Source organism: Pongo abelii, chromosome 14 (genome assembly GCF_028885655.2).
Source record: "Pongo abelii isolate AG06213 chromosome 14, NHGRI_mPonAbe1-v2.0_pri, whole genome shotgun sequence".
NCBI classification, from domain to species: Eukaryota; Metazoa; Chordata; class Mammalia; order Primates; family Hominidae; genus Pongo; species Pongo abelii.
In genome coordinates, this window is record NC_071999.2 from 59,040,163 (window position 1) to 59,065,398 (window position 25,236).

The 25,236-nt window shown below is 35.0% G+C and overlaps 1 long non-coding RNA gene across 3 annotated transcripts in view; it reads right to left on the bottom strand.

Annotated features, from left to right (window-relative positions):
* LOC129049538 (uncharacterized) overlaps window positions 1-25,236 on the bottom strand; it is an 85,635-nt gene that overhangs the window by 36,480 nt on the left and 23,919 nt on the right. Inside the window, exons 4-5 of one of the 3 annotated variants that reach the window (XR_008512698.1) lie at window positions 25,161-25,228; window positions 17,247-17,876 (exon numbers count right to left, since the gene is read on the bottom strand). This is a non-coding gene — a long non-coding RNA (uncharacterized LOC129049538). Of the gene's footprint in view, window positions 1-17,246; window positions 17,877-23,612; window positions 24,482-25,160; window positions 25,229-25,236 lie in introns of those variants that run through there. The other 2 variants (XR_008512696.1, XR_008512700.2) reach the window with 2 other exon arrangements.

The window sequence follows — 25,236 nt, forward strand, 5'->3', positions numbered from 1 at the left end:
TTGGGTAATTGCTTCTTTTTTTGTAATATGTATTAATATGGATAAAACAGTACAAAAGAACTATTTGTTCAAAATATAATTAAAAACTTTTAATATCAATTATTAATAAATAGTGTGCTTTATGTGGTCTATTTCATATATAGAATTATTGAATTTCAGAATATTTCAGAGAAGAATAAACCTCATTTTGTTTTTAAAAGTATATTATAGATGAGTTGAATGGAGATTCCAAATGGCTAAAGGGAAATAGAGCCAAAGATGTGAGGGATAATATGTGGGGATTTTTGTGTTGTACTTAGCCATTGCATGTTTATCTGAGCATTCACAGACTCTCTGACAATCCTGGAGATTAGGAATGTGGGAAAAACCTAGTCCAGGTGTCACTTTAAGTCACAAACTTTCTTTTTTATGGGGTTATTTCCAGTTCTTTTTATATGCAAAGAATTATGAAACAATTTGCCACAGAACTCTGTTGGTGTTTGCCCATGAGAGGATATGTCTAAGATGTGGCATCAATTTTGGTCATGAAAGAGTCAGGTATACATCTGGTCAGGTGAAGTACTTATGATTACATCTTCCCATGTAGTCAATTCTTTATGATCCTTCAGTTGCAGGCTTGACTTGTTTAAGGTTATTTTTGGTAAAAACAATATTTTAAAACTTAACCTCAAAGAATGAAAATGCCTATAATATATTGACAATATAATTATTCTTTAAAGAAATCTATACATGAGAATTTAAAATTTGATAAATTAAAAGATGGATTCACTGCACATGGGCCACAGGAAGCTTTTCTTATTTATGTTTTTGTAATACTGAGAAAAATAATAAAAGTATTTTTGTAGCATGTTTTATTGCAAAAGCTTTTGAATTTTTATTTAACAGCAAAAAGGTCCCTATTGGTAGGTTAACATTCCCCTTTGTAGTTGTGCTGATATTATAATAGCATACCTACACTTGGATATGGAACCAAAAAACTTAGCTATAGAACCAAACATAGTTATGCTTCTAGCCTTGATTTTTTGAGTAATAATAAATATATAAATAAATGTGTTTGTTGTAAATAAAGTTAGAACTCTTATTTTATGCAAATAAATATATGTCAATGAGATAAACAAACTTGATTTGGCTATTGGTATTTGTTTTCACACAGTTTCTGTTCAATTCAAGTAACCCACATTTTCATCGGAAAATCTATTGAGAAGGTATTGGGAAATCGATTCCATTGCACATGGATTTTTCCAAATTTATGAGACTTACTAGCACTTTGCATAATGCACTAACCTTTGGTGATTACCCTATAATAGACAAAGGTCATGTCCAAGACAGTCTTTGTTTTTTTGTATCTTTGGGCACCATTCAATATTTTTAGGTACACATTGATAATACTCTGGGGAAAAGCTCATAATATTTAGTTATTTTACAATATCTTCAATCATTCATATCAAGGAGATATATTGTGTCTATGAAGCTCAGTTCTTACATGGTTTTTGTCAGTAATTGTTTATGAGCTCTGGGAAGGAAACTTCTATCCTTGTCTAATTCAAAAGACTAATCATAGTCAGGACTGTAGAATGAGAAAAGTAAATAGGTTCAGAGCAATTCACAGAAGTCCAGAATTTTCAGATATATTCAGTGTACCTTACACAGTTTGTGGGAAGTGTAAAGTTTATTACTGTAAAGTGCTTAAGAATTATCTAAGAAATGTGGCTCAAAGGCAGGTAAAGTTACTTGGTTCTGAGTCAAGATTTCCCCCCACCCTGCCAACCTTAATGTTATTACTTGATTTGTTTAATATATTGGCTCATGCACATATTTTTGAAAATAGTGTCCTGCTTCCAATAACATATGAAAACTACCATTAACATTTCCTTCTCATTTAATTGTTCACCAAACTCAGACTCACTAAGACCACCCAAGATTATATACATGTAACTAGAGATGGGAAACACTGTGGTCTCTTTACTTTGTTTCTGTCCTCCTCCTTTGTCTTTAATTAGTCAGAGAACATTCTTACAAGTGAGATTTCAGCCTATATATGATATGGAGAGGAGTCAGGGAAATACTGAGCAGAGGAAGGTGGTTCCCCAGCAAAGGCTCCATCCTCAACCCTGGAAAACTGCGGCCCTAAATGAGAATAGGCATTCCTGTTTTCATGCCTAAAAGTTGCCTTTTGGCTCACCACACCCCACTATCCTGTGCTCATATTAACCCCAGACTCCAGAAGCAGATGAAGAGACAAACAGAAGGGTAGAAGAATGGCAGAATGGCACAGCAGAGAAGGAGAGAAGAGGAGTTTCTGAACACCGAGAGGAATTCAGCTGGGGGCCGTCGAAGAGGAGATAGGCCACTGGACGGCCAAACTCCAGGGGAAGATCATATTCCCACTCCATCCCCTTTCCAGCTCCCCATCCATTCTGCTGAGAGCCACCTCCACCCCGCATTCAAAAATCCTCAAGTCTCTGTGTGACCCAATTCTTTCCGGATGCTGGACAAGGACCTGGGTACCAAGAGGGCACTAAGGTGGTTAACACTTAAGTGATCGATGGATGGCAAGGCTAAAAGAGCACACTGTAACACATGCCCCCCTTGGACTTTGGGAGTCACAGGATCCCACACCTGGACACTGCCATGAAGCTGGAGCCCAAGGGCACTCACCCTGGCTCCTCCTATACCTGCCCATCTGCGTGCTTCCGCTCCCATAGGGGTTTGAGTGTGCACAGTGGCCGAATAGACAAGCCACACCTCTGTTGCATGTCCTGCAGGGGGGTTCAGGGAACTCTCCTATTTCATATGCAGTATTCATTAATTTGACAGACCTAAACTATTGACCTAACACCAGTACCAATGCCATTTGATAGTGTGATCCAATTCAACTTGGAGACTTTTTTTTTTTTTTTTTTTTGAGATGGAGTCTCACTCTGTAGCCCAGGCTGGAGTACAGTGGCGTGATCTCAGCTCACTGCAAGCTCCGCTTCCCGGGTTCACACCATTCTCCTGCCTCAGCCTCCCCAGTAGCTGGGATTACAGGCACCCACCATCACACCTGGCTAATTTTTTTTATATTTTTAGTAGAGACGGGGTTTCACCGTGTTAGCCAGGATGGTCTCGATCTCCTGACCTCATGATCCGCCCGCCTCGGCCCTCCAAAGTGCTAGGATTACAGGCGTCAGCCACCACGCCTGGCCAGAGACATCTTACTAAATGTATTGTAGTATATATATTTTACAAAACTTACTTGTCTTCAATAAGTACTCCCAGTCCCTGGTTCCTGGGTACTTTGGCATCAAAATATAGGAAAAAGCATAATAACAAATTATTGTGTGAGTGGAGGCTGACTGTGGAGTGTAATTCCCAGATCTAGTATTATCACATTTTGCTATGTGACCTTGGGGAAGTTATGTAACCTTTTTATGCTTCAGTTTCTTTGTCCATAAACTGGATATAAGAAATAGATGATTAATGTTTGTCAAGTACTTAGAATAATGTCTGGCACATAATAAACCTTATTAAAGTCTTTGTAAAATAAATAAGATTGCTTTTAAAAAGATAACACTGCTCTTAAAAATGGAAGTACAAGACACAACAATGCACACATTAAAAAAATGGCTACATAGCAATCGTATTTGTTGCTTGGGAGGATTCTAAGTAAAGATTCTTAATGGATCTATCAGAGCTTTTGTGCATAACAGTGAAATACTCTGCCTCTACAGTCAATAATGTTCAAGAGTGTATCTTCTTTCTCAGTTATGCATCTTGCTACAGTTAGTCTGGCTTCCTGCTCTGGGCTCCTGTGAAGTAATCTATTTGGGACCTTCCCAGAAGATTCATTAAGTTGTATTGAACGTGTCTGCTTTCCTCATGGGCAAGGCAAGGCACACCAAACACAAAACACCTGTGCTCTCAAGTTTGCGCCAATTCTGTTTCTTTAGCCAGTTCAAGGTTTCATTTATTATTTATAACATTCTGAATGTGTTGGGACCTAATTATTTCTGAAAGTATTTCATCCCCAACTCCATGTCTTGTCAGTTGCAGCTGGCTGGAATCTTATCTATTCTTAGATTCGAATTTGAAGCAGGATATTCTCGGTGGAGAGCCCTTGCCTCCTGAACACACTCCCCTTAGTAATCTATCAACGTGCAAATATGAGAGTGTTTAGGTCATGATTTATGATGCCCACAATCTTCTCAAAATTTGATTAATTTTGTTCATTTTTTTCTAGGACAGAAAATAATATATTTAATATCACTTAATATTAAATTGCAGAAAAGTTAATATATTGCACACTAATCATTTATTTTGAACCATATAAGAGTATAACATTAATAATGAAAGGGGTATTTATACATGAAAACAGAGTATGTCTACTCAGATACATTTCAATCCAGTTTCACAAGATTTTCTCAGCTCCTACTATCTGGGGCAATATTTTTGAAAATGTGTTCAAAGGAAAATCTGGCATCAGAAATACCCACGAGCTTTTTCAGGAATGCAGAGACCTGGCTCAATGCAGACCCACTGATCAGTAATTCTGGAAGTGAGGCCCTAGAAATTAAAATTGTAACATATATCATAGGTGATTTCAATGTATTCCAATGTTTGAGCATCTCTGGTTCTCACGTACTGAAACCATTTATTTTCCCAGCTTCTTTATTTACTTTTTGTTTTAGCTTTCAGGCAGCTGCTGACCAGGCAGGGTGTGACTGGCAAATAGGATGGAACTGCTTCAATCCATATGTGTGTATTAATTTATCATCCCGACCACCTGCCAGTCACACAGTTGGCCTCTTTGCTAGGACTGAATACCACAGGGAGCAAACGTGCAGACTTTGCTTAGGATTTAACTTGAAACACCAAAACAGCTGCCTAGGGAACTGATAATTCAGGGATTCTTTCTTGGCAGGCAGCACAGCACACCCCAGAGACCACTGGTGGCCCACATTCAATTTAAAACCAAGAACATCTCCTTATTTTCAGCTTACTCCTTGACTTCATTTGGATAAATGAGTCTAACTTGACACACCTATTCCTTGACGAACTCTGGTGGGCTGAACCACAGATCTTCTGGCAGCACCACTGCTAATTGAGAAGCAGGGCTGCATCTGTTAACTACGCCAACTTTGTGTTCTCTGCTGGCTCCATTTTCTCTTCCATCCTCTCCCAGCAGCTTTTTTTTAAAGTGCTGTTCTCAACTCCCTTCTCCCTCTACACTCCCTGCCAAAGAGAATCAATCCCTTTTTATTGTTTCAACCAACAACTCCATGTTAGTGATCCTTAAATATTTATCTTTAACTCCAGTCGTTCTTTTTAACACCTTTACCTACTTTCATTCACTATTGACATTTTCCATTTCCATGTTCAATTGTAACCTCAACGAACTTTTCTTTACCTTCAAAAAATGGGATCAGAAATCTAGCCTCTTCCATCAATGGCATTTCCACCTTCCTAGTTCCACAATTTAAGTTCATTAATCAATTTTCACTTCTTTAGTCTCAAATTAATCATGGAATTGATTCACTGCTACTTACAATACATTCTTTATAGGAATTTCAGAAATCCTGAGACCTTCTGGACAGAGAAAGTGCTTCACTCTAAAAGAGGTAACACACTATGGTGGTGATAAGCAGGACTTTCGAATGAGAAAGTTTGGTTCTCCAACATGTAATTGCTACAAAAATATAGGTGTATTTCTTGTTTTCTCTGATCCTCTGTTTTTCATAACAATATTAATTTGTTTATTTTTTTCCAATAAATATTGTTAGAATCTTATAAGTTTCATCAGCGTACTAGAATCTCAATCTACAATGGTGGCCAAAGTCTCTTCACTCAGGGGGAATATAGATGAGCGGTTTATTATGATGAAAAATAAAGTAATCTATTTTAAACAGTTGGCACAAAGTAAATGTTCTGAAAGTATCAATAACTTCTGTTTCCTCTAGAATCTGTTTTCTGATCTTTGGCTAACATCTCATATTTCAGTGGGCACTACTGTGTTTTTTCTTTCCTCATGGAAGCTTCTATATGCAACTTTCTTCATCTTGTTGGCTACATTCCACAAAGATGGACTGTAGAATGTGAGTAGATTCCCCGGGTTCCCTGGTTCCTGATTTTCTTAGAGAAAATTTCTCAATTTATTTTATTCTAATTCTTTTTCCTGAGAATTTATTAAATAATCTTGGTTAAAATGTGTATATATCTAAGGGGTGTAAGTGCAGTTTTGTTACATGGATATATTCCTTAAGGTTGAAGTATGAGTTTTTAGTGTAAACATCAACCAAATGATGTACATTGTACCCATTATGTAATTTTCATCCCTCTCCCCAAAACCCACCATCCCACCTTTCTGAGTCTTTGTTGTCTATTTTCCACGTTGTATGTTCATGTGTACACATTCTTTAGCTCCCACTTATAAGTGAGAGCATGTAATATTTGACTTTCTGTTTCTGAATTGTTTCACTTAAAATAATGGCCTCCAGTTCCATCCATGTTGCTGCAAAAGACATGATTTAATTCTTTTTCATTGCTGAATAATAGTATTCCATTGTATATACATATATATATACACACACATACACATGTATATATGCATATATACATGTGTATACATATGTGCATATACGTATATGTGTGTATATACATACATATATATGCATGTATGTGTGTATGCATATGTGTGTGTGTATATATGTATGTATGTGTATCCATGCCTTCACACACACCTCATTTCCTTTATCCAATCATCCGTTGAGGGCACTTAGGTTGATCCTATATCTTTACTATTGCAAATTGTGCTGCAATAAACATACAAGTGCTAGGTATCTTTTTCCTTTTCTTTCTAACTTTTATTTTAGGTTTAAGGAATACACATGCAGGTTTGTTACGTGGGTAAATTATGTATCATGAGGGTTTGATATACAGATAATTTTGTCACCCAATTAATGAGCATATTACTCAATAGGTAGTATTGAGTAATACTACCTCACCCTCAATCCTCACACTTCTCCCACCTCAAGTAGGCCTCAGTGTCTTTTTTTCCCTTCTTGGTGTCCATATATACTCAGTGTTTAGCTCCCACTTATTAGTGAGAACAGGCAGTATTGGGTTTTCTGTTCCTGTGTTAATTCGCTTAAGATAATGGCCTCCAACTCCATCCACGTTGCTGCAAAGGACATGATTTCATTCCTTTTATGGCTTCATAGTATTCCATGGTGTATATGCACCACATTATCTTTATGCAGTCCACCATTGGCGGCCATCTAAGTTGATTCCATGTCTTTGCCACTGTGTATAATGCTGTGATGAACATATGTGTGCATGTGTCTTTATGGTAGTACAATTTATATTCATTTGGGTATATACTCAGTAATAAGATTGCTGGGTCCAATGGTAGTTCAATTTAAAGTTCTTTAAGACATCTCCAGACTGCTTTCCACAGTAGCTGAACTAATTTACATTCTCACCAGCAGTCTATATGTGTTCCCTTTTCTCTGCAACCTCGCCATCATCAGTTATGTCTTTGGCTTTTTAGTACTAGCCATTCTACTGCTGTCAGATGATATTTTGTTGTGATTTTGATTTACATTTCCCTGATGATTAGTGGAATTGAACTTTTTTATGCTTTTGCTGGCTGCATGTATATATTCTGTTGAGAAGTGTCTATTCATATCCTTTACTGATTTTTTTTTATTATTATACTTTAAGTTTTAGGGTACATGTGCACAACGTGCAGGTTAGTTACATATGTATACATGTGCCATGCTGGTGTGCTGCACCCATTAACTCATCATTTAGCATTAGGTATATCTCCTAAATCTATCCCTCCCCCTCCCCCCACCCCACAACAGTCCCCAGAGTGTGATGTTCCCCTTCCTGTGTCCATGTGTTCTCATTGTTCAATTCCCACCTATGAGTGAGAATATGCGGTGTTTGGTTTTTTGTTCTTGTGATAGTTTACTGAGAATGATGATTTCCAATTTCATCCATGTCCCTACAAAGGACACGAACTCATCATTTTTTATGGCTGCATAGTATTCCATGGTGTATATATGCCACATTTTCTTAATCCAGTCTCATTGTTGGACATTTGGCTTGGTTCCAAGTCTTTGCTATTGTGAATAGTGCCACAATAAACATATGTGTGCATGTGTCTTTATAGCAGCATAATTTATAGTCCTTTGGGTATATACCCAGTAATGGGATTGCTGGGTCAAATGGTATTTCTAGTTCTAGATCCCTAAGGAATCGCCACACTGACTTCCACAATGGTTGAACTAGTTTACAGTCCCACCAACAGTGTAAAAGCGTTCCTATTTCTCCACATCCTCTCCAGCACCTGTTGTTTCCTGACTTTTTAAGGATTGCCATTCTAACTGGTGTGAGATGGTATCTCATTGTGGTTTTGATTTGCATTTCTCTGATGGCCAGTGATGGTGAGCATTTTTTCATGTGTTTTTTGGCTGCATAAATGTCTTCTTTTGAGAAGTGTCTGTTCATGTCCTTCACCCACTTTTTGATGGGGTTGTTTTTTTCTTGTAAATTTGTTTGAGTTCATTGTAGATTCTGGATATTAGCCCTTTGTCAGATGAGTAGGTTGCGAAAATTTTCTCCCATTTTGTAGGTTGCCTGTTCACTCTGATGGTAGTTTCTTTTGCTGTGCAGAAGCTCTTGAGTTTAATTAGATCCCATTTGTCAATTTTGGCTTTTGTTGCCATTGCCCATTTGTCAATTTTGGCTTTTGTTGCCATTGCTTTTGGTGTTTTAGACATGAAGTCCTTGCCCATGCCTATGTCCTGAATGGTAATGCCTAGGTTTTCTTCTAGGGTTTTTATGGTTTTAGGTCTAACGTTTTTAAGTCTTTAATCCATCTTGAATTAATTTTTGTATAAGGTGTAAGGAAGGGATCCAGTTTCAGCTTTCTACGTATGGCTAGCCAGTTTTCCCAGCACCATTTATTAAATAGGGAATCCTTTTCCCATTTCTTGTTTTGGTCAGGTTTGATATGAAATTCTTGGTTGGAATTTATTTTCTTTAAGGATTCCGAATATAGGTTCCCAATCTTTTCTAGCTTGTAGGTTTTCTGCTGAAAGGTCTGCTGTTAACCTGATGGTTCCTTCTGTAGGTGACCAGCCCCTTCTTTCTAGCTGTCTTTAATATTTTTCTTTCACTTTGGCCTTGGAGAATCTGCTATTTGTCTTGGGGATGATCATCTTGTACAGTATCTTGCAGGGGTTCTCTGAATTCCCTGAATTTCATGTCAACCTCTCTAGCAAGGTTGGGAAAATTTTCCTGGACAATATCCTTGAATACGTTTTCCAAATTCCTTGCTCTCTCTCTCCTTCTCTTTCAGGGATGATGATTAGTTATAGATTTGGTCTCATTACAGAATTCCATATTTCTCAGAGGTTTTGTTCATTTTTGTAAAGTTATTTTTTCTTTATTTTTGTCTGACTGAGTTAATTTGAATAACTGGTTTTCCAACTCTGAGATTCTTTCCTTAGCTTGGACTCTTCTATTGTTAATAATTCTGATTATGTTATCAAACTCTTATAGTGAGCTTTCCAGCTCTATCAGTTCAGTCTGGTTCCTTCTTAAAATGGCTATTTTGTCTTTCATCTTTTGAATTATTTTTTTGGATACCTTAGATTCTTTGGAATGGGTATCAACTTTTCTCCTGAATCTCAATGATCTTCATTGTTGTCCAGATTTTTAATTCTTTGTCTGCCATTTCAGCCATTTCATTCTGGTTAAGAACCATTGCTGAGGTGCTAGTGCAGTCATTTGGAGTTAAGAAGACACTGGCTTTTAGAGTTTCCAGAGTTCTTGCACTGGTGCTTTCTCATTGTGTGGGCAAATATCCCTTTAACTGTGGTGCATTTTGGGTATAGTCAGTTGGCTTTATTCTTGGGTTTGTGCAGGATTTTTATTTGTAGCTGAACTCTTGTCCTTGGTTTCACAGAAGACTATATTAGAAAAGTATTATTGGTGTTGATGTTTAGGCTGCAATCCAGGAGATGGTGCTTATGTGTAATGGCTGGTAGGTAGGCTCTTGCCCAGCCATGGGATTCCTCTGTATTTCCTGGCATTGGCCACTGTGCTATCTCCCATTCCTCTGAGAGTGTGAGCTTCTTTCCTACTGGATTTCTGGCTACCTACAGATCTCTGCTTACGTCTTCTAGGTAGCTCACTGCAGCTCTGGGTCATTTCTCTGATAATTAGGAATGTTGAACATTTTTTTCATGGTTTCTTGGCTACTTGTACCTCTTCTTTTGAAAAGTGTCTACTCATGTCCCTTTTCCACTTTTTGGAGGAGTTATTGTTAGTCGAGTCTTTGAGTCTCTTATAAATGGATATTATTTCTCTGCTTCATGCACAGTTTGCAAATATTTTCTTCAATTCTTCAGGTTTTCTGTTCACTCTTTTTAATTATTTCTTTTACTTTGCAGAATCTTTTTAGTTTAATTAAGTCTCATTTGTCTACTTTTGTTTTTATTGTTTGTTCTTTTGAGGTCAGAGTCAGGAAGTTTTTGCCTAGACCAATGTTAAGAGGCATTTTCCCTAGGCTGTCCTCCAGTATATTTATAATTCCAGGTCTACATGTAGGTCTTTAATTCATCTGGAATTGATTTTTGTATATGTTGAGGGATAGGGATCCAGTTTCATTCTTCTGCATATGACCATCCTATTTTCCCAGCTTCATTTATTGGGTAGGGTATCCTTTCCCCAGTGTATATTTGTTGACTGTGTCAATGATCGGTTGGCTGTAGATATGTGGCTTATTTCTGAGTTTTCTTTTATGTTGCATTGATCTATGTTTCTGTTTTTATACCAATACCATACTGTTTTGTTTATTATAGCCTTGTAGTATAATTTGAAGTCAGTGATGCCTCTAGCTTTATTCTTTTAGCTTAGAATTGCTTTTGGCTATTCTACCTCTTTTTTGATTATATATAAATTTTAGGATTTTTTTCCTAATTTTGTGAAAAATGACATTGGTATTTTGATAGTAATTTCATTGAATCTGTAGATTGCACTGGGTGGTATGTTCATTTTATGATATTAATTTTTCTTACTCATGATCATGGAATATTTTTTCGTTTGTTTGTGTCCTCAGCAGTTTCTTTCATCAGTCTTCCATAGTTTTCTTTACATAGATCTTTCACTTCCTTGGCTAAATATATTCCTAGGTCATTTATTTTTCCATTAAATAAACTTATTTAGCAGAGTGATATGATCAAATACACAAGATTGGTCATTTTTTTTTTTAAATGAGTGGTGAGAGAAGCAGGTAAAAATGCCTAGTAGGTATTCTTCTTGGTTGATTGGTTTGATAGCAGTACCACTAACTGAAATTCATATAGGAGAAAGAGAAGAGAAAAAAGAAATAACTATACATTATTTAGAAATGTTATGTTTGAGGTTCTTGCCGAACTTTTAGTGAGGAGTTTAGCAGAAATTCAGATAAACAAATATTAAGTTTGGGAGAAAGGCCTGGGTTTGAACTAAAGCTTTAAAATCAACTTGTAGTTGGTACTAAAATCTATGGCAGTAAATTAATTTGTTTAAAAATATTATATAACATATAATTATTGTGTACTAGGTATCCTTTAGCTAAGGATAAAAAAGGGAATCAAACTCATATTACCCCCGCCATAAGCGTGCTGTTACTCTGTTAGGGACAAAAACACAAAGTAAATAAATATAAATTGGGAAGTGTGATAGAACATATGATGTATTAGAAGTTTAAAAAATGCTTATGACAGGATCTCATTCCTATTTATGGATAAATAGTTACCCGTTGTATGTATGTACCACATTTTTTTTTATCCATTTGTCTGTTGATGGACACTTAGATTGATTCCAAATCTCAGCTATTGTGAATAGTGCTGCAATAAACATGGGAGTGCAGATGTCTCTTCAATATACTGATTTCCCTTCTTTGGATATATACCTAGCCGTGGAATTGCTGGATCATATAAATTACATTTTTAGTTTTTTGAGGAACTTTTATACTGTTCTCCATAATAGCTGTCCTAATTTACATTCCCACTAACAGCGTATGATGGTACCCCTTTCTCCACATCCTTGCCAGCATTCTTATTTCCTTTAAGTTGTGTGAACTGAGAGAAATCAAGCATAGTCGCATGGGGGTGGAAGAAGCTGTGACACCTAGCACCTTATACACCACCAGAGACATTTGGATTTCAAATGAAAGCAATGAGAAATCATTAAAAATTTTAGTTTTTAAGTTTTAAGTGACATGGTAACATGCTAAAAAGTGATATATTACTCTTGTTATTAAATGGAAAAGTGGATCAGCAGAGAGCAGCAACGTTGTCCTAACATCATTCCTGAACTCTTGATCTACATTTTCATGACAACTTATGAAAAACTCACTAATCATAGCAGAGGTATCTCATATGGAAGAAATTGGGGCTCAGATAATCTTAATTACTTAATAGGCAAGTTATTGATCTGGCATAAAAATTCAGGACTTCTGATCTGTATTTCAGTGATTTTAATGCAGGATGGATTACCTTTGGTTCTCTGAAAAATGCCTTTACTTCTGTGCATTTCCATAGTTTATGTCTGTTGTTCCACACCAAAAATCCTTCCTCCACCAGAATATTTTGCTGAAATTTTCTAAGACAAAGATCAACTGCCAAAAAACATTTTGAACTCAGGTCCTGTGGAACAAAGGTTGTGGGCAAGGTAAAGCTTGAACTTCAGCAGCAAAGCCAGACTGTCAGCAAGATTTCAAAATAATTTTCAAAATTTACAATCATGAGTACTAATCACCATAGGGTACAGTTGTCATTAACTATATGGACATTGACAGATATTGAATATTAGTTGGGCACATCAACTTAGGTGCAATCAACTAAGGTGCAAAATCATCAATATTTTAAGTCAAGAACATTCATAGAAGTAAAACCAATAGCAGTAGTACTGTCTTCAAAGAACCATATGCATTCAAATATAATAATTGTAGCAAATATAAATTGACTGCTTCATATGTTATAGCACTTTAGGTACTTTATATGGATCTCTCTTTAATAGGCACTATTATCCTTATTTTGTAGATTTAAAAAAATCTAGGACACATAGTGATCGAGTAATTTGCTAAATGTTTACATTGCTTGAAATCACCAGGTCTAGGATTTGAACCACAGCTGCCTGGCTTCTCTCTGTCCTTGTATACTTCAAAACAATATTATTGAAGCATAACATTATAAATGGTGTTTGTCTTTATATTTTCATTATTAAAAGTTATTAAAATTCAGGGCAACCACGTTTAAATAGCTACAGCTTATTTTTTAAATTTTGCCATCAAAACAAATGGTTTTATATTTATTTGTACATAGATTTATAAGACATAAAACATTATTGTAGTTTGAGAACATAGGACAGTGTTTTTTATCTTCATATACAGTTAAAACTGTTGTTCAGTTATAAGTACTAAATAATCCCTTGCCTTAAAAAATGACTGTCAGAGTTCAAGGACACAAAATTTTTATGTCCATATTGTCTACAATTTTAGATTGATGTCTTGTCATTATATTGTTGGCTTGGTTTATAATCTGTTGCATGAGTTAGTAAGTATGACAGCTGCCTGATTTGATCTAGGGGGAAAACAGCATTCTGATAAAACTATACTAGTGAGAGAAAATAAAATATTATAATAAACTTCTTACATCAGAAGGATATAAAGATCCTAAGGTACTATAAGGACCTAAATAAACATAGTACTCACAAATTAGATATATTTTATAATTAAAACAGATGTATCAAAAAGCTCTAGTAAGAGCCCTAAGGGAAAAATTATTTTCATCTGCTTCTTTATTACCAAATTTATGTGAATTCTCTAAAAGGTGAGATACTTTACTTTGCATGTTGGTTTGTACACATATTTTAAACATATTAGTAAGTATTTTCCAAGGAGGTAGTTCTTTTATAGTATCATAAAGGAGAAAATAATCTTTTTATAGTTTACTTTTTATTTAACTATAGTTAAGTTTATCGATTCCATTTTGATAGAGAAAATAATTGCTGACATTTAATGAGTTAACTTTCTCTAGGCCATTGCTTTACATGTGTTAAATCATTTAATATTCACAATAACTTTATGAAATAAGGGTCATTATTAACTCATTATATAATGAGGAAACTGAGGTATGGAAAACAGAGGCAAATTTCTCGAAGTTATACATTTAGTAAGTAGATGAGTTGAGATCTGATTGTAGGCTGTTTCCTGAGTCAGATATTTTAACTACATTAAACTGAAGTATATATATATATATATATTTCTCCAGGAGTTAATGGAAACCTGGTTTGGAGAGGCTAATATTTAAGTTACACAGGGAGAATTCTTTTTTAAACAATAAGTACATATTTTTATGCAGCAATGCTTTTATCACATTTTAGAATATGTACTGTCTTAGTCCATTTGTACTGCTTTAAAAAATACTCAAAACTGGATAACTTATAAAGAATAGAAATTTATTTCTTACAGTTCTGGAGGCTAGAAGTCCAGAATCAAGATGCTGGCATCTGGTGTCTGGTGAGGGCCTTCTTGCTACATCTTCACAGGGTGGAAAAGGCAGAAATTACAAAAGGAGGATCACCAAGTCCTCACATGGCAGAAGAGTGGAAGAGCAAGAGAGTTTCAACCTCAAGGCATTTGCTAAGAGTGCTAATTCTATTAATAAGTTGGAGCCCTCATGACTTAATCATTTTTAAAAGGCTACACCTCAAGCTTCAATGTGAATTTTGGAAGGGACACCGTCATTCAAACCATAGCATGTGCCATAGTTAAAGGTTTTTGTTTTTCTGTGTTGAAGAAAAATTCTAGTAAGTGAAAAATTCTGTAAGGAAGACATATTCTTCAGTTCCTGTCAATCTAGAGGTTAATTTTTTAAATAAAGGTGAATATACACTAATCTGTTAGTCGAAGTTAATTCCAAGGGGTAGAATTATATTGCATGACAACAGTGAGGGAGACCTTTACATGTGAATGTTTTTATTTTGTACCATTTGCATTTTTACAGTAACCATTTTAATTTTGTGTTTAAAATAAGACAAAAAGGTAAAAATTCCAGGCAGGGACTGGGAAGAAGTGCCATAAGTGTCAGTTTTATTTTATGGATAGGAAAATGGCTATTAAGAGAAGGTAGGTAAAATACTCAGCATCATCTAACTCCAAAGTCCACAGACTTTTCATGTAAATTGAAGAACAGAAAAGAAAGCAAGCAAGCAATTTAGATTTAGAAATTCAGCCTTGGGCTCTATTAGCTGCATAACTTGTGTTAAAAACTATGATTCAATCAGGATTCCTGCCATAAATTTTTAACAGGCAGGAACTCTGTCATATTTACCTCTATCCTAAAACAACGTTTGGCCCATAGTTAGAATTCAGTAGCCATTGAATTTGAATGAATTGAACAGAATGTTTATTTATATTCAAGGCAATAATGATTTTCCATGAAAATGTATTTACATATCTCTTAGTTCCATCTCACATTTTTAGGTTAAGAATCAAATTTTTCCTTGAAAGGTAAATAGGTCATTCAGTAATCCATTATTCAAAATGAAAATAAACAAATAATTGTCATTGACATACAGCCAGCCACTTTTTAAATTACTGGGAATGAGCAGTGGCCCTCTTATTCTGTAGCATCTGGAATTCTTATAAACTTTCAAAAGAGTCAAATGTTTCAGAGTATTATTTTCTTCTTATTTTTTCTCTCTTCCCACCTCTTTTCAGCTTTTTGTTTATCTCCAGTGCTCATCCATAAAACCCAATATGAAAATAAAGTTTTAAATAAAGGAATGAGGATTACCATGCAGCATAACATATTTCAGTTCTCTTTCCCTGTACTCAAAATCTGAGCATTGGTAGCAACTTCAAGTGTCTTGGGCTTAAGGAATATGTCATATTAACTCCCTTAATGTGACTTAACAACAGAACAATAGTTTATTCTTGAGTAATTATATTTGAAGAAAAGAAACTATAATTAAATAAACAGAGAACCTTTGATCTGTTATTAATGATTTTTAAAGAATATTTTGGAAGCCATAGCAACTCCTACCCTAAAACTAATTTTAAAATCAGGCAGTTTCGTATATTGTATAAGAAAATCTATATAATACTATTTTTAAAGCTACTTCAGCATCCTAATTTTCCTATAATTATCTTCCTCTTTCAATATCCATTATCTTTGTATGCCTAGGGTTCATGCTTAACGAATCAAGCTATAGTCATAAAAATAGAAACACATTTTAGTAACTATTGCTATTACACTAAAAATACATTTGGATCTATAAGATTTCACAAATTCAGGACTCTTTCCCAATACCAAATGTCTTGAATTTCCTATAGTTGAGCAAAATAATGGTTCTGCATTGCTTTTCTAATTAAAGAGCAGAAAGTTAATAGCTCTGGACATCTCTGCAAAATGAGTAAATGTGTCCTCCTGCCTTGACATTTCCTCCAGCATTGATTTGAAAACACTAAATGTATTTTATTTTGTGGAATCAAAGCACAAAAATCCACCCAGTAATTATTTTCCATTGATATTCCCTCAGTGAGTTTGCATTTGTAGGATAAGAATTGGCATTTATAATTTAGAGCCAGTCAAATTATAGAATTTGTAGACCGAAGCTCTTTATTTTTATTAGTATAACCTTACAAAGTGATGGGATGATTTTGTACAGTCTATTCATTTGTCTCTTATTTCAAAATTAATTAAATAAGAGCCAATTTGCCTATAGAACAGAGCAGGAGAAGTTTCTTGAGCACATTTTTAAAAAATACATTTCTTAGAAAACTTATTTTGACACTTTAAGACCAAGGGACAACTAAGAAATCAAGTTTACATTAAATATTTTAAGGAAAGATCATCTAAATGCAGGCTTCAGGTCTGGTCAGCAGGACAGCTCCCCCAGATTTGTAGTGAACTTAGGAACTTTTGCCTTCACATAGGTGTTGGAAACATGAATAATGCCCTTTATATTGATTATATGCCATCAAGAAAAAAGTCAGGGTAGTGCGGGTGTGGGCAATGAGATGAAGCAGTGGCGGAGGTCAAACTGCAGATAAATGAAATATCAGTCAGCAGTCATATGCTCTCTCTGAGATTTAGAGTATAGACCTTCCTTGTGGGATGCTGAAATCAGGGAAATTCACACTGCGTCTGTCTTTCAACATTCTCCATAAATTATAATTAATATACAGATAAAACCAGGCTTAAAGAAACATAGAGTTATTTACCCTTAAAGAAAAGAGAAGTTATAAAAAGTCAAGCCAAAATGCTATATGGAAGTTGGCAAAGAATAATTTCACAAACATTGCTCTGATGCTTGGCTTGTTGATGGTATGTGGTTTTGGGGATCCTTCCCCTTCCCCCCTTTTTTTCCTCATTCTGTGAGATTCATGTAGAATTTGGAACAGGAATAATTACTTCATTAATTAAAGGCACTTAATATATAGGACAAAATATTCTGGTGTGGTAATTGATGGACTTCTCTTCATTGACTATAATATCTATGCATAGTCAGTGACTCACAATCTTAGTCTTCAACCATGACCTGTATATTGAGACCAGACAAAATACTCTCAACACACTCTGAAGGAAAGTCTTTATTACCCATCAGGGCTTTTTTCCATGTCTTCCTATCTCTGTTGACATCACCATCTATTTTTATTTTGGTCTAAGCTACAAGAGATTGTTGTTCTTCACTTTATACTGCCATCTCCCCATTACCTTCCACAACCGTTGGAACAGTGGTCTATTTGTGATGAGTCTCTAACTTCTCCTCCTTTTCTTCTTTTGGGTTGCTATTATCACACTCTATCTTGTGACAATCTCCATAACAGACTACTGCAGTCATTTCCAAAACCATGGAGGAAAAAAGAGTCAACAAGGAGAGTAATGAAATTATGTCTTTCACAAAGATAATTCTTTTTATTATTATTATTATACTTTAAGTTCTGGGATACATGTCTAGAATGTGCAGGTTTGTTACATAGCTATACATATGCCATGGTGGTTTGCCGCACTCATCAACTCATCATTGACATTAGGTATTTCTCCTAATGCTATCCCTCCCCTAGCCCCCAACCCCCTGACAGGCCCCAGTGTGTGATGTTCCCCTCCCTGTGTCCATGTGTTCTCATTGTTCAACTCCCGCTTATGAGTGAGAACATGCGGTGTTTGGTTTTCTGTTCCTGTGTTAGTTTGCTGAGAATAATAATTCTTTCAAAGGATAACACTTTGTTCAGAGTGGAGAGAAAGATAAAAATATTTTTGTAAGTCTTGTGACTTCAACTTAAGGATATTTAAGATAGAGGATATTACAGATTCCATCATTGTTTTCACGAAGATCTCTTGAAGGACCCAGCCACTGGTATACCTATTCTTTTTTAACAATATAGGCATACCTTGGAGTTTTGTGTTCAGTTCCAGACCACTGAAATAAAATGAATATTGCAACAAAGCAAGTAACATAATTTTTTTTGCTTCCGAGTGCATATCAAAGTTATGCTTACACTATACTTTAAGTGTGCAATAGCATTATGTCTAAAACATGTACAGACATTAATTTTAAAAATATTTTATTGCTAAAAAATGCTAATGATCACCTGAACCTTCAATGAGTTATAACCTTTTTGGTTTTGGAGTGTCTTGCCTCATTGTTGATGGTTGCTGAGTGATTGGAGTGGTGGTTGCCGAAGGCTGGGGTTGCTGACACAATTTCTTAAAATAAGGCAACAATGAAGTTTTCCACATAGACTGACTTTTCCTTTGATAAGGGGTTTCTCTAGCATGTAATGTTGTTTGGTAGCATTTTACCCACTGTAAAATTGCTTTCAAAATTGGTGTCAATTCTCTCAAACCCTGATGCTGCTATATCAATTAGGTTTTACATGTTTGAAATCTTTTGTTATTTCAACAACATTCACAGAATCTTCACCAGGATTAAATTCTACCTCAAATAAGTACTTTTCTTTGCTCATTCATAGGAAGCAATTTGTCATTTGTTCAAGTTTTATCCTGAGATTGCAATAATTCAGTCACATTTTCAGGCTCCACTTCTAACTCTAGTTCTCTTGCTATTTACACCACAACTGCAGTTACTTCTTCCACCAAAGTCTTGAAACCCCTCAATGTCATCCATGAGGGTTGAAATGAACTTTTTACAAACTCCTGTTAATGTTGATATTTTGATCCCCTCCCAGGAATCAAGAATATTCTTAATGGCATCTAAAATGGTGATCCTTTCTGGGAGGTGTTTCATTTACTTTTCCCAGATCCATCCGCGGAATCACAGTGACAGCTATAGCCTTATGAAATATATTTCTTAAATAATAAGATTTGAAAGTAGAAATGACTCCTTGAATCATAGGCTGCAGAATGGATATTTTGTTAGCAGACATGAAAACATTAATCTCCTTATACATCTCCATCAGAGCTCTTGGGTAACTAGGAACATTGTCAATGTAATATTTTGAAAGAAACCTTTTCTTTCTGAGCAGTAGATTTTAACAGTGAGCTTAAAATATTCGGTAAGCAATGCAAACTGTGCTGTAAACAGATGTGCTGTAATTTGGTCTTTGTTGTTTCATTTATAGAGGACAGGCAGAGAAGATTTAGCATAATTCTTAAGGACTGTAAATTTTCTGACTGTTAAATGATTATTGGCTTCAACTTAGAAGTCACCAGCTTCCTTATCCCTTAATGAGAGAGTCAGCCTGTCTTTAGAAGCTTTAAAGGCAAGTATTGACTTCTCCTCTTTAGCTATGGAAGTCCTAGACAGCATCTTCTTCCAACAGAAGGCTATTTTGTCTACATTCAAAATTTTTTGTTTAGTGTAGAGAATTTTTGTTTAGTGTAGAAGTTGAGATAGTTCAGATGATTGATGAACAATGGATAACTTGCTGCAGCTTCTACATCAGCATTTGATACTTCACCTTGCACTTTTATGTTATAGAGATAGCTTTTTTCTTTAATCCTCAAGAAACAATTTCTGCTAGCTTCACATTTTCTTCTGAAGCTTCCTCACCTCTCTCAGCCTTCATATATTTAAAGCGTTAGGGCCTTGTTCTGGCTTTGGCTTAATGGAATGTTGTGACTGATGTGATCTTCTAACCAGACCACTAAAACTTTCTCCATATCAGCAATAAAGTGCTTTCATTTATTTAAAAATCATTCATGTGTCCACTAGAGTATCACTTTTAATTTCCTTCAAGAACATCTTCTTTGCATTCACAACTTGGCTAACTATTTGGCATATGAGGCCTAGTTTTCAGTCTGTCTCAGCTTTTGACATGCTTTCATCACTAAGCTTAAATAATAGTATGCGAAAGTCAGAATGACTCCCCAGTTCATAGGCTACAGAATGGATGTTATGTTAGCAGACATGAAAACCACATTAATTTCTTTATACATCTCCATCAGAGCTTTGAGTGACTAGGTGTATTGTCAGTATAATAGAATGCAGTGAGAACTGTCACTTTAGAATTAGTGAGAACTCTATGTCATGTGACTCTTCCTGTCACTTGAACACCTAGAGATCATTGTAGGGTTACTTATTGGCCTACTTTCAATATTGCTGTTTATCAGGGACTGGGAGGACCTAGGAGAGGAGGAGACATAGGGGAACAGCCAGTTGGTGGAACAGACTGATAATACACAACATTTATTAATTAAGTCTGCCATCTTATATGGGTGTTGTTCATAGTGCCCCAAAACAATTACAATAGTTACATCTGATCACAGATTACCATAACAGATATAATAATAGTAAAAATTTCAAATATTGTCAAAATGTGACACAGAAACATGAAGTGAACACATGATGTCATAAAAATGGCATTGATAGCAGAATTGCAATGAGCTGATAGCTCAAAGCAGGATTGCCATAAACATTTGATTTGTAGAAACTGCAGTAGCTGGGAAGTGCAGTAAAGTGTGAAGCAAGATAAAAAGAGGTGTGGATGGGCATGGTTACTCACGCCTGTAATCCCAGCACTTTGGGAGGCTGAAGCGGGTAGATCACAAGGGCAAGAGTTTGAGACCAGTCTGGCCGATATGGTAAAACCCTGTCTCTACTAAAAATACAAAAAATTAGCTGGACATGGTGGCGGGCACCTGTAGTTCCAGCTACTCGGGAGGCTGAGGCAGGAGAATGGCATGAACCCAGGAGGCAGAGCTTGCAGTGAGCCGTGATTGCCCCACTGCACTCCAGCCTGGGGGACAGAGCGAGACTCCATCTCAAACAACAACAACAACAACAACAACAAAACAAAATAAAAAAAATAAAAAATAAAAAAAGAGATGTGCGTGTATGATAACAATGATTGTAAGTGTCAACCACTGAGAGTGTTCTCTGTGTATCACCCACAATGCTAAGTAAGGTGTTTTATGTAGGTTACCACAATCTCAATCCTTGCAGTATCCCTATGAGGTGCTGTTAATCTCATTTTAAAGATTAAGAAATTGATTTTAAGGGAGGATAAATAAATTATCCAAGGTATCATGGTTGGTAAATTTTAGGGTCCAGATCTAAAAGCAGGCTGATTCCAAAGATAACTTATAGTAGGCACAGCCTCTGGAACCATCTGCTTTAGTTCTAGTACCTCATAATTTATAGGCCTTGGGCTAATTTATTAATATCTTTGTGCATCACTTTTCTCATCAATAATGTAAGGATAATAATTTTCCCTTTATAGGGTTTATATGCAGATTAAAATAACATATGTTTAGCACCAAGAACAAGGCCTAGCACATAGTGAGAGCTGTATAAAGTGTTAAGGATTTTCATTTGACTGTCTCCCCTTCATCCATACCATATTTAGAAGTGGGGTTGAGTACAACTGGATATGTTTAGCTTTAGAATCCCTGTCTACTATACCTGAATCCAGGAACAGGCAGAGTAAATGGCTAAAGGGATAGGTCTTGTCATATCCCAGGTTAGATAAAACTTGTGTCAAAATCACATGATATTGATGGTCATTCTTTTTAGTTCGTTGATTTAAAGACTCCACTTGATTGGCCTAAGAAATCCTCAGGCAGAAATGGGGGTGCAAGACTAGGGAAATTGCTTTTGGGAATCTAATACTAATAATTATCACCATAGTCTCTCTTCCTCGTCATGTTTGGTCCTCTAAGTGGACATAGATAGAAGAGACATTCTGACCTCTTGAAAACAATACATTTTGGATGTTCCCATGTTTTAAAGAAAAATAAACATGTTATCCAAAGTCACAGCAAAGGAAAATTAACAAATCCATTAATCAGAGTTCTTTTTAGTAAAATAGTTAATATGCTCATTGAAGCACAAATTCGCTATTGCTTCTGGTTTTGGAATTTGTGTTCAAATTCAAATTTTATTAATTAAAGAAAAGGTATAACATACTATTATATCAGATGACAAATAATCATTTTATTAAAAGTCTATCTTATTTAAAACAAACAAATGATTTAATTAGTTGAAGAAAGTAGAAATGGATTCTAATTAGTGGATTTTCTGATTATTCTTTCCCATGGCCTTTAGCTGTGATGAATTAGGAAAGACTGAATAAAACAGTGAAAGGAAATCAAATTATCTCTGCTCATTTAATTTTTAAGTATTTAATAAATCTGTAAATGTTAATCTACAAAAAATATTGTACTTATATGATTGAATTATAAATAGATGATAAAAACATTTGACAGTGAAAAGAATTTCATTTTAGAAGCCAGATGATCTAAATTTTCTTTATCTGTTAACTGTAGTGTCAGCTCCTGCAGATCTCATTTTCTCATCAGGAAATGGTGACTGCCCCAAAAACCCTTCTCCTGATACATGAATTCTTCAAGCTTTGGCTTATGTGTCACTTCCCTAGTTTAAATCCTATTGTTAAAACTACAAATTGCAAATGTGATTTATTTGAGGTATTTAACATCAATTTAAATTTGTAATTATTTCTCTGCTATCTATTCTTCTAATGGACTGTCAATGTTATATGACGATAAGATGAATGGCTGTCTTTTATATCATTTGTGCACATAATACTTTCAATTAATGTATAGACTGAAATCAAGGCTATCAAACCCAAATGCCTTTAGTCTGAATATGAGACATAATAGAGTTTAGAAACTAGATAAACTGGAGACTGTAGGTACCATTCAAAATTATTAAAGTTTTAAAATACCATTCATGCAAAATAATAAAGCTCTGTGGAATCATATTTTTGTGACTTCAAGTATCTGCCAGTAGCTCATTCAAACACCCTAATGACAGTAAAACAAAAGAAAACAAAACGATAGGAACTAATGGAAAGTGTTCTATCAGACAAATGTGGAAAATATTTCTGTATTGTATTTCTTATTGCCCTCTATTATTTAATACATAATCAGTTCTTTTTTCAGTAATCTCAAATCTTCCTCCATGGAACTATTCTTGATGAATTTGACCTTATACTACTATCTCAAAGTATTCTTGTATCTCTATCAGTAAATGTACATAAATAATCATTAGGTTAAACATACTTAATAAATTAAAAATGCATTGAGAAAATATTTATTAAAAATTATCACCTCCTTACAAATTAACACATTTGTAATTCAGCATGGGAGCTCTTTAAAAAATAAACTCTTATTATGTATTTAAATATGCAGTTATATTTACAACTTATTTTACATGGGACTTTTAAAAAGTCTATCTCATTTCAAAGCAAGATGCAGTTGCGTTGATAAAAAATTATCTTCTGCAGGAGACAGAACTTTGCTTTTATTTATTCTGTTTCATATTACAGACACATATGCTCACAGTACACTGTGGACACTCAATAAATCTAGTTGACCAAAATTGCAATACTTCTAACCTGACTCTCAACTGTCCTTCAAAATTTAAATAACATGAAATGTAAATTAAAGCTATCAACAGGAAACTAAAACTGGAAAATATTTATCAAAAGAAAAAAAAAACTAGGCAAAAAGAATTTAGTCATTTAATGCACTTGGCTATGTAAACTCTTCATTTCTTATTACAAAACTGGAGACAGAATACAAAACTATAAGTATAAAACCTGAACCTATGACATACTCTTCTCCAAGCTGTAGGTATTCTTTACAATACTAGATTTTCTCAAATTTCATTCAATACCACATTCATTTCTACCATAGATAATTAAAATGATTATGAAAATAACAGAAATGCATTGACTTAAGTACAAATGTATTTTTCATTTCACAATCTTGATCCACTATGGAAAACTAAATGTGTTTACAGTACTTGTTCCCCATGTCTACTAGAAGAAGTTTGTACTCCATACTAGTCTTGTCACAGAAAAAAAAAAAGAAATAAAAACGAATACAGTATAGCTGAACTTTATGTTGAATTTAGGGCTTTTTAAAATAATTTATGATACCATAAACATAATTATCATCAAAACAAATCCTGTCACTTGCAGAAAAGATGAAGAAATTCTGCAAATCATTATCTAAAATAAAGAAAAAGCTTTGTCAGAGATGATATCGTGAAAAATTAGAATTAAATATAAAATATCTAAATAAGATACAAATATCTAGTTTCAAAATGTGTCTTAAAACAATTGAGGCTAAAATATTTTTGTGAGCAATTTCTTAAATTATTTCTAATATTAAGAGATGACTTTTAGACATAACAGAGAAAATTTAAAATTACCTAAATATATGAGAAGTATTGTAAGTTTTATCTAAATGTAGAGCTAAATATACTATGAAAACAATAATGACACAATTACAGAACTCTTCATCTCTCTTACACATTCAATGACAATGGCAATTGTTTACTGCATAAAGTTAATTCTTCCTGAAATAGATTTTCAGCTAATAATTTTTTCTTCAGGGATGTTGGTATTAATCTGTTGGATACATATTAAGAAAAATTCTTTTGAAAAAGAACTGTTTGTTTGTTTTGAGACAGAGTCTCACTCTGTCGCCTGGCTGGAGTGCGCTCACCATTGCAACCTCTGTCTGCTGCCCCCACCCAGCCCCGCCCCCGATTTCAAGATATTGTCATGCTTCAGCCTCCCAAGGAGCTGGGATTATCGGTGCACGCCAGTACGCTCAGCTAATTTTTGTATTTTTAGTAGAGAAGGGGTTTCACCATGTTGGCCAGGCTTGTCCCAAACTCCTTACCTCAAGTGATTCGCCCACCTTGGCCTCCCAAAGTGCTGTGATTACAGGTGTAAGCCACTGTGCCTGGCCTAAAATT